Source organism: Petromyzon marinus, chromosome 19 (genome assembly GCF_048934315.1).
Source record: "Petromyzon marinus isolate PM22_M1 ecotype Great Lakes invasive population chromosome 19, UKy_Petmar_22M1.pri1.0, whole genome shotgun sequence".
Classification (NCBI taxonomy): domain Eukaryota; kingdom Metazoa; phylum Chordata; class Hyperoartia; order Petromyzontiformes; family Petromyzontidae; genus Petromyzon; species Petromyzon marinus.
Genome location: NC_133685.1, coordinates 3833594 through 3844426, shown reverse-complemented (window position 1 = coordinate 3844426; position 10833 = coordinate 3833594).

Sequence of the window (10833 nt, the reverse complement as noted above, 5' to 3'; positions counted from 1 at the left end):
CTCATCCCTCCCCACAAACCAATCAACGATGGAAGTGGTCGTTCAAAGTTCGCGAAGTCGTGCGCCGCGAGTACCGGGAGTCACCTTGGAGCTGCCACTGCAGCCGTAGAATTGGGAAGTTTGAACAAACATATCCTTGGGTCTTTCGGTAAAGTCGCGTGGATAGGTTCAAAGAAAATAACAAAAAAAAACAAACGACGTTTCGATCGCAACGCAAGCGGTCGTCTTCAGGAAGACGACCGCTTGCGTTACCGAAAGACCCAAGAATATTCATTCCTGCAGTCACCAAAGCTTTAAGTCAAGTTGTAACAAACAAACAAACACAAAAAAATGCGTTTTGATGGAGCGTCCAAAGCTTCCGTTGGACCCAGATTGGAGTGGTGAAACGAGGGAGTGGCGTCGCCGGACGAGCAGGCGAGGGGAAAGAGGCGGAAACGCCGCGGAGATCGAAGCGACGCGATCGGAGCGAGGATCTCAACGCGGCCGTCGTAGGTTAGCACGGAGGACGCCAACGGTGTTGTCATCCAGCTGTAGATAGAACATAGCTGACGACGACGATGATCATGATGGTGGTCATGATGACTCATGGTGCATAGTCAAGTTTGCTTCAAACCATTGTTGATTTTAATAGAATCGGCGAGTAATGCTTGCTGGTACGCGTGCACTGGGCGCTATTGCGCGTGCCCGTGGTGTGCGCGTGCCCGTGGTGTGCGCGTGCGTGCGCGTGGACATCAGCGGTGGTGTAGCGGTTAGCGCGCTCCGCTGCGAACCCAGCGACCCGAGTTCGATTCCCGCTCGCGGCCAACACCGGTGACGATTATCTGAAACCGTTCCTGGGCCTCCCCTAGGTCGACTCGGCCTCAAATGAGTACCTGGCGCGGCGTGTAAACATCGGTGCTGGCCATGCACCCTCTTCGTATGCCGTGCTGGCCTTCATAGGTGCCACCCGCTAAGAGCACTTGCACACACAGCCTGTTCAGACTATGCGGGGGATCTTTGCCTTTGTAAACATCAGCACCGGGGGATACAAAGGCGGCCGGACGTGGTTGTGTCTACGACATCCCGTTTGTGCGCCGTTTCCAGCCTTCATCGCAGTTCGCTAAGTGCACTTGCCCCAATCGCATGTCAAAGACTACACGGGGAATATTTGTCTTGTATGCGGGGGGAGTGGTGGGACAGCGGTTAGCGTACTGCACCTCGAACCGGGCCGGCAACCTGAGTTCAATTCACGGCCAGAAGAAAAAACAACAACAACAACAACAACCAATTGCTTTGTATGCCAGTGACGTCTGAACCTGTCGCGGGCCCTCCCTTACGTCCACTCAGCCTTAAACGAGTACTCGTTACATTCTCTAAACCAGTGGTTCTTAACCTGGGGGTGCGAGATGCCCTTTCTGGGGGGGGGGGGAGGGGGGGTTCGAGACATGGAAATATTTTCTTTGATGGTTTAAATAATCGAAGACAAATTAAGCACCCAATGTGCGTCTGTGCACATTTTACATTTGTTGTTTGCAACGATTTGCAAGGCTGCAGTGAGAGGTGAAGAATCCACCGGGCTAAACGCGAGCACCGTGGGTCGGCACGGCGAGTTGGTGGAGCGAACCCCGCGGGTTCTGACCCCGCGGGTTCTGACCTCGGCCAGGAAACCTCTCGCGCTGGTTCCGGCCTGGACAGGTGCCCGCTTCAAGGCTCTCGAAAGCCGCCAACGACACCACCACCAACCACCGCCACTACCACCGCCACTACCACCCACCACCACAACCACCAACCAACCACCAACCACCCCAAACCACCACCACCAACCAACCAACCAACACCACCACCAATCACCACCAAACACCAACGAACCAAACACCACCTCAAACTAACAACACTAACTACCATCAACAAGATCACCACCAACAACCACCACCAACCAACCAAGCACCAACCACCACCACCATCCACCACCAACCAACCAACACCACCACCACCAACCACCACCACCACCACCAACCACCACCACTAACCACCACTAACCACCACCAACCAACCAACCACCACCACCAACCACCAATCACCACCAACCAACCACCACCACCAACCACCACCACCCACCACCACCAACCAACACCATCACCACCAACCACCACCACCAACCACCACCAACCAACACCATCACCACCAACCACCACCACTAACCACCACCAAGCAACCACCGCCACTCACGGTGCCGTGCCTCATTTCCACGCTTTTGGCTCGGTACGGCGCGAAAGAGATTCGACATACGTAGGTGCAAGGAGGAAGAGGGCGAGGCAGGGAGATGGGTGGTGGTGAGTGGGAGGGGGGTTGCTGATGGTGGTAGTGGTGGGGTAGATGGTGGGGGTTGGTAGGGGGGTAGATGGGAGGCAAGGGGGAGAGGGGTGAGTGGGCTAATTGACTCTGTCGAGACTTTGCTGAAAATGATAGGCCGCTGAAAGGGCCCTGTTCTCACGATGATATTTATGGGAGTCGGAGGCGGAGGGGAATGGGATGAGAGGGCGAGACTATGGGTGGTGGGTGGGTGTGTGGGGGGGGCTGTGTGTCGGGGGGGGGTGAAGTCCACCCCTCCCGTCTCTATGATGATGTATAAGCGCACAGGGCTGGGATGAGCCCGGAATTCACTAAACAAGGTCCTCTGTACACGGACGCGATACGACACCACGCCGACAGCACACGTGTCCCATCAACCCCCAACCCCCCCTCCCCCCCCCCACAGGATTCAACATTGTCCTTACCCCACGTGCCGTGGGTTATTGTTAGGCAGCCAATCAAACACTCGTTTTAGGAAAACTTGACGATTGCGCAATCGTCGCTATCGTCGAAATTGTCGTCACCAGCACCATTGTCTATCCACTGCTGGATGAAGGATTTCCGCCGCTCCGATGCTATTGCTCGCGGTACTGCGCGTGCCGTGTGTGCGTGTGCTGAACTTCTTTCGGGCCGTACGTAGCCGACCGTGCTAATGGGAGGTGCGGGGTGGTAAGGACAATAAACTAAATACGCGCACACACACACACACGTGGCGATGCCACTCCACGCACTGCTTCGCCCGTGCCCATCAGCAGCTGTCGATGCCATCGGCTCTCTCTGTCTCTCTCCACGGCGGGAGTCCTCTGGACACCTCGAGAGCGTGTGTCGTTCCCTGCCTTGGCTGCCATTCCGTCACCAGTCTCGTCCATCTGCTATTATAATTATTACTATAATTATTATTTTGCGTTCTAGCCACAGCGTGCGCTTTGCGAGACCTCCGACACACACACACGGGTCCTGTGATTTCAGCATTCATCTCAATCGTTCACAATCCTTCTCCGAGTGCGTGTGAGTAGTGGTGTGTGTGTAGTGGTGTGTGTGTACCTAAGGAGCGGTAGTGTAGCGGTTAGCGCTACGCTGCGTTACGAACCTGGCGACCCGGGTTCGATTCCCGCTCACGGCCAACACTGGTGACGATTATTCTAAACCGATCCTGGGCCTCCCCTGGGTTGACTCAGCCTCAAATTAGTGCCTGGTGCGGTGTGTAAACATCGCCACTGGGGAGACAAAGGCGGCCAGGCGTGGTGCTGGCCACCCACCCCCTCGTGTACCGTTCCGGCCTTCATAGGTGCTAGCTAACAGCACTTGCCCCTACAGTCTGTTACAGGCTACACGAGAGATCCTTGCCCTCCTTTTCCTTGTATCTGAACCGGTCCTGGGCCACGCCTAGGTCGACTCAGGGAGACAAAGGCTGTCGGGCGTGGTGCTGACCACTCACCCCCTCGTGTGCCGTGCTGACCATCAGAGATTACAAGTCGCGACTTGCACTTGGCCCAACAGCCTGTGTAGGCTATACAAGGGATATTTGTCTTTGTATGTAAGAATACGCGTGCTAGGGACGGGGTATATAAAACGTATTATAAAGCAGCGCATTTGTGCGCACACACACACATTTATAACACATATGTATGTGTTGGGCGGGGGGGGGGGGGGGCGGCGGTGGCGCAGTGGTTAGCGCTAAGCCTTCTGAGAGCTGCGTTCGACTCCCGCGACAACGAAGGCGAAGTTGCATCAGCAGCGAGTGCAATCCGAACCGCGACCCCCTCGGATCGACTCAGCCCCCCTAGCGACACCCCGTGCGGTGCGTATCCACCCACCCCAGCGGGGTGGGTGGATACAGAGCCACACGAGGCACACTCCTGTGTTGCGCTGCCTCTTGAAATTGTTCGCCAACAGCACTTACCACCCCCCACCCTACACACAAAATAGTGAAGGCTCTAGTGGGGGGAGGGTGGAGGATCTGTTCCACGTTGTCTTCTTCTGGCTATGTGTATCGAGGCAAGGTAGTGTGTGTGCAAGCAGGCGTCCAACGCTCAGTCGGGGACCTATGTATGCAGGTCGGTATGTTGGTGGAGTAGCTAAGTAATCGATAATTACCCGGTGGCTTCGGGAGGAAAAGGGGGCTCCGGATTACAAAAATATAATTTAAAAAAACGCCGGATAATCGCAACACCGTCATTATTCGAAACAGATTATTTTTTTGCACATTCTTGAATAACATCGTGTTTTTTTTAGGTGCTGTGTATATATGTGTTTTGCAGTGTTTCATATTTGTTTTGCTCTGTAAAATTGGCATAACTAAACATACGAATAGACGCGAATAAATATCCTCCTGTAAAAAAAAGAGTGATTGTATTTACTGTACCGCGCTCATCCCCACTCCAAATCTCGAGGACTCTTGCATGGGGTGCTGATGTACGTAGCACCACGTATTCTCTTGTTTCAACAACAATACGTTTGTGTTTGTTGAACACGGACGCTGTCGCCTGATGAAGCTCGTTGTGATAACTGGCGAAACGTCGTACTCGGATTGTAAATGTTGTGGCTTGGCTCTCCAACACACCGGCGTGCTGTACTAGTACACTACACTATACACAACACAATACACTACACTATACACTACTATACACTACACTACTATACACTATACTATACACTACATGCTAGTGCTGTACTCGTGACGAATTGGCCACGTTCTGTTGACGTGACAACCCTTACTAGTTGGCTGTCGGGTGGTGGCGGGTTTTAACGACACATTTATATATTTACGCGATCTAACCACTAAAAAAAACCCTCTATTTTCTTTGGTTCTTTCGGTAAAGTCACGTAGAATGAGAATAAAATAATAAATTAATCAAATAAAATAACACAATAAAATTCTCACGACGTTTCGGCCACAACACAAGTGGCTCAGTCGTCCCGACAGGTCTGTTCCTTTCACCTGAAGAAGGCCACTTGTGTTGTGGCCGAAACGTCGTGAGAATTTTATCGTGTTATTTTATTTTATTAATTTATAATTTTATTCTCATTCTACGTGACTTTACCGAAAGAACCAAAGAAGATGAATCCTTGCAGTCACGAAAGCTTTAAATCGAAACCCTATATTATGGATGATTGTGGTTGTTTAACACGTAGTAGGCTTTCGCGACAAATATTATCCATAATAAAGCGGGTTTTGGGGGGGGGGGGGGTTGTATCGCGTAAATATAACGTGACAACCCCTTACTCATTTGGCTGTGTCGGGTGGTGGCGGGTTTAACGACACATTTATTTTGGCGCGATCTAAGCCCCCAAACAAAAACAAAACCTCTATTGTGGATGATTGTGTTTGACTATCGCCGGGCAAAGACAAATATCCTCCTCTAACTGCCGAATAACGTTGAAAGCGGTCGTTGTCCGTGTGAATGGGAATTACGGGGAGCGGTGGCGCAGTGGTTAGCGCACTGCGCAAACGAACCTCGACCCAAGAAGGAGACTAATTTTGTCTATGGTGCAGGAGGAATCAAACTCCGGTCTCGGGCAGGTTAGTAAGGCATTGTGCTAACCTCTGCACCCACCGCTCCATCCACCTTATATACTAATCTGTACATACTGTTCGATGAATTAAAAAACTAAAAAAACTAAGACAAAGATCCCCCGTATAGTCTTAACAGACTGTCGGGGCAAGTGCTGCTGGCGAGCACCTATGAAGGCCGGAACGGCACACGAGGAGGTGGGTGGTCAGCACCACGCCCGGCCGCCTTTGTCTCCCCAGTGGCGATGTTTACACACCTCACCAGGTACTCATTTGAGGCCGAGTCGACCTACTAATTTGAGTCGTCTATGAATTACACACACACACGTATATCATAACACACACATACACACCCTTATAAAGGCATGTACCGGCATTGACGCGTACAGAAGATATAGTCATACTATATATAGAATACCTTATATACAGTACTGTGTTTATAGCGTACATACTATATATGGTCCGAGTAGGCACGCGTACACACAGAGCAAAACATAACTTTTATATACGTGTGCGTATATATATATACAATTCTCGTTTTAATTAGAAACAGCTTTGATTTGATTTAGTTAGAATTTACATGTGTGTGCCAATCCACTGATGGATGAAGGGTCCTTGTGCACACGCGATGTCTGCCTTGAGGTTTGTTTGACTATACTTCACCGCGCTGGTCACTGGGTGTTGATGCAGGGAAGAGAGAAGGGGGGTGGGCTAAAGAGGAGGAGGGAAAGGCAAGGAGGAGGGGGACCACTTGAGATGTTACTCGCCACTGACGATAGCCGTGCACAAGACTCGAACCTAGGCTGGTGGCTGTGCGCAAAAGCATCCGGCCTAGGGCTGAACGATTTTGGGGAAATGTCTAATTGCCATTTTTCTGACAGATATTGCGATTTGATTTGCGATAAAAAATAAAGTAGAGCTTCAGTTCAACATTCACTGTGTAATATATTTCAAACATGTGATGGAGCATTACCACGTGGTACCATCAAAATATGAACTGCTCTATATGTTCTAATGCAAGGATGGGAACTTAAAATATATTAATTGCTCCCAACATGTATTTATTCAAATGTTTTAATTGAAATAGAACAATCAAACATGAAACAATTGTTAAGTTAAATAAATACAGTTACATTAAGAAAAAAATGAACATTTTCCAATAAGAAAGTAATTGGACTTTTCAATTCGCAAAAAATCGCAGCCTTTGCGATTTGCTAATCGCATTGTTTCAAATTGCGATTTTGATTTGAAATCGATTAATCGTTCAGCCCTAGTTCGGCCCCACCACTCCATCTCAAGCAATTATTGAGGACCAACTTTGATATTGAGTTGCATCCGTGGAACATTGGGTAATGACTTCGATTTGTCTTTGGGGGGGGGGGGGTGGATGGGTGGGTGAGGGGGGTTGTTGGAGGGAAGGGGTGGGGGGCAGTTTGTGGGGGGTGGGGGGGGGCAGTGGGGGGTGAACGCATGACCTCGAGTGCTGAATTAACATATATATGAAATGCGTTTAAATTTGCGTAGGGTTAAAATATAATTAAAAATAACGGAATTTAAATGTTAATCAGAATAATAATTATCACCACTATAACCCTTCATGTGATACAATGAAACAATCTTGTATAACTTATACCGCGTGGTATATGAGACTTTAATTGGGTTTACCTTACCTTTAGTGTGGCTCTGCGTTCCGTGCAACGTCAGTCACGCACACCGTTAGTCAGTCACGCCGTCATCAGTCAGTCACGCACACCGTTAGTCAGTCACGCACACCGTTAGTCAGTCACGCACACCATCAGTCACGCACACCGTTAGTCAGTCACGCACACCATCAGTCACGCACACCATTAGTCAGTCACGCCGTCAGTCACGCACACCGTTAGTCAATCACGCACACCATCAATCAGTCACGCACACCGTTAGTCAGTCACGCACACCATTAGCCAGTCACGCCGTCATCAGTCAGTCACGCCGTCAGTCACGCACACCGTTAGTCAGTCACGCACACCATCAGCCAGTCACGCACACCATCAGCCAGTCACGCACACCATTAGTCAGTCACGCACACCGTTAGTCAGTCACGCACACCATTAGTCAGTCACGCACACCGTTAGTCAGTCACGCACACCGTTAGTCAGTCACGCACACCATCAGTCAGTCACGCACACCGTTAGCCAGTCACGCCGTCATCAGTCAGTCACCCCGTCAGTCATGCACACCATCAGTCAGTCACGCACACCATCAGTCAGTCACGCACACCATCAGTCAGTCACGCACACCGTTAGTCAGTCACGCACACCATCAGTCAGTCACGCCGTCAGTCACGCACACCGTTAGTCAGTCACGCACATCATCAGTCAGTCACGCCGTCAGTCACGCACACCGTTAGTCAGTCACGCACACCATCAGTCAGTCACGCACACCGTTAGCCAGTCACGCCGTCATCAGTCAGTCACCCCGTCAGTCACGCACACCATCAGTCAGTCACGCACACCATCAGTCAGTCACGCACACCATCAGTCAGTCACGCCGTCAGTCACGCACACCGTTAGTCAGTCACGCACACCATCAGTCAGTCACGCACACCGTTAGTCAGTCACGCACACCATCAGTCAGTCACGCACACCATCAGTCAGTCACGCACACCGTTAGTCAGTCACGCACACCGTTAGTCAGTCACGCACACCATCAGTCAGTCACGCACACCATCAGTCAGTCACGCACACCATCAGTCAGTCACGCACACCGTTAGTCAGTCACGCACACCGTTAGTCAGTCACGCACACCATCAGTCAGTCACACACACCATCAGTCAATCACGCACACCATCAGTCAGTCACGCACACCATCAGTCAGTCACGCCGTCATCAGTCAGTCACGCCGTCAGTCACGCACACCATCAGTCAGTCACGCACACCATCAGTCAGTCACGCCGTCAGTCACGCACATCATTAGTTAGTCACGCACACCATCAGTCAGTCACGCACACCATCAGTCAGTAACGCACACCATCAGTCAGTCACGCACACCATCAGTCAGTCACGCCGTCATCAGTCACTCACGCCGTCAGTCACGCACACCATCAGTCAGTCACGCCGTCATCGGTCAGTCACGCCATCAGTCACGCACACCATCAGTCAGTAACGCACACCATCAGTCAGTCACGCACACCATTAGCCAGTCATGCACGTCATCAGTCACGCACTACATCAGTCAGTCACGCACACCATTAGTCAGTCACGCACGCCGTCAGTCACGCACGGACACCGTCAGTCAGTCACGCACTCCCTATGAAGGCCAACACGGCGCACGCGGGGATGGGTGGCCACAAACACTCCCGGCCGCCTTTGTTTCCACGGTGCCGGTGTTTCACACAGGCTGAGACACACATACACTGCACTTTCATCGACCCCGTGCACGCGCACGTGGGATAGACGTATGTACACGTGGGACACGTGGGATACGTGTACACGTGTGTACAGGTGGGATACACGTGTGTACAGGTGAGATACACGTGTGTACAGGTTGGATACACGTGTGTACATGTGAGATACACGTGTGTACAGGTAAGATACACGTATGTACACGTGAGATACACGTGTGTACATGTGAGATACACGTGTGTACAGGTGGAATACACGTGTGTACAGGTGGAATACACGTGTGTACAGGTAAGATACACGTATGTACACGTGAGATACACGTGTGTACAGGTGAGATACACGTGTGTACAAGTGAGATACACATGTGTACAGGTAAGATACACGTGTGTACAGGTGAGATACACGTGTGTACAGGTGAGATACACATGTGTACAGGTAAAATACACGTGTGTACAGGTGAGATACACGTGTGTACAGGTAAGATACACGTGTGTACACGTGAGATACACGTGTGTACAGGTTGGATACACGTGTGTACACGTGAGATACACGTGTGTACAGGTTGGATACACGTGTGTACAGGTGAGATACACGTGTGTACAGGTGAGATACACGTGTGTACAGGTGAGATACACGTGTGTACAGGTTGGATACACGTGTGTACAGGTGAGATACACGTGTGTACAGGTGGGATACACGTGTGTACATGTGAGATACACGTGTGTACAGGTGAGATACACGTGTGTACAGGTGAGATACACATGTGTACAGGTGAGATACACGTGTGTACACGTGAGATACACGTGTGTACAGGTGAGATACACGTGTGTACAGGTGAGATACACGTGTGTACAGGTGAGATACACATGTGTACAGGTAAAATACACGTGTGTACAGGTGAGATACACGTGTGTACAGGTAAGATACACGTGTGTACACGTGAGATACACGTGTGTACAGGTTGGATACACGTGTGTACAGGTGAGATACACGTGTGTACAGGTTGGATACACGTGTGTACAGGTGAGATACACGTGTGTACAGGTGAGATACACGTGTGTACAGGTGAGATACACGTGTGTACAGGTTGGATACACGTGTGTACAGGTGAGATACACGTGTGTACAGGTGGGATACACGTGTGTACATGTGAGATACACGTGTGTACAGGTGAGATACACGTGTGTACAGGTGAGATACACATGTGTACAGGTGAGATACACGTGTGTACACGTGAGATACACGTGTGTACAGGTGAGATACACGTGTGTACAGGTGAGATGCACGTGTGTACACGTGAGATACACGTGTGTACAGGTGAGATACACGTATGTACAGGTAAGATACACGTGTGTACACGTGAGATACACGTGTGTACAGGTGAGATACACGTGTGTACAGGTAAGATACACGTGTGTACAGGTGAGATGCACGTGTGTACAGGTGAGATACACGTGTGTACACGTGAGATACACGTGTGTACACGTGAGATACACGTGTGTACACGTGGAGACAGACGATCGCGAGTGGGGCAGCATTAACTGTATATCACGGCCACGAACATATCGCATAATTAAATATAATCTCATAAAATGTGTTATATAT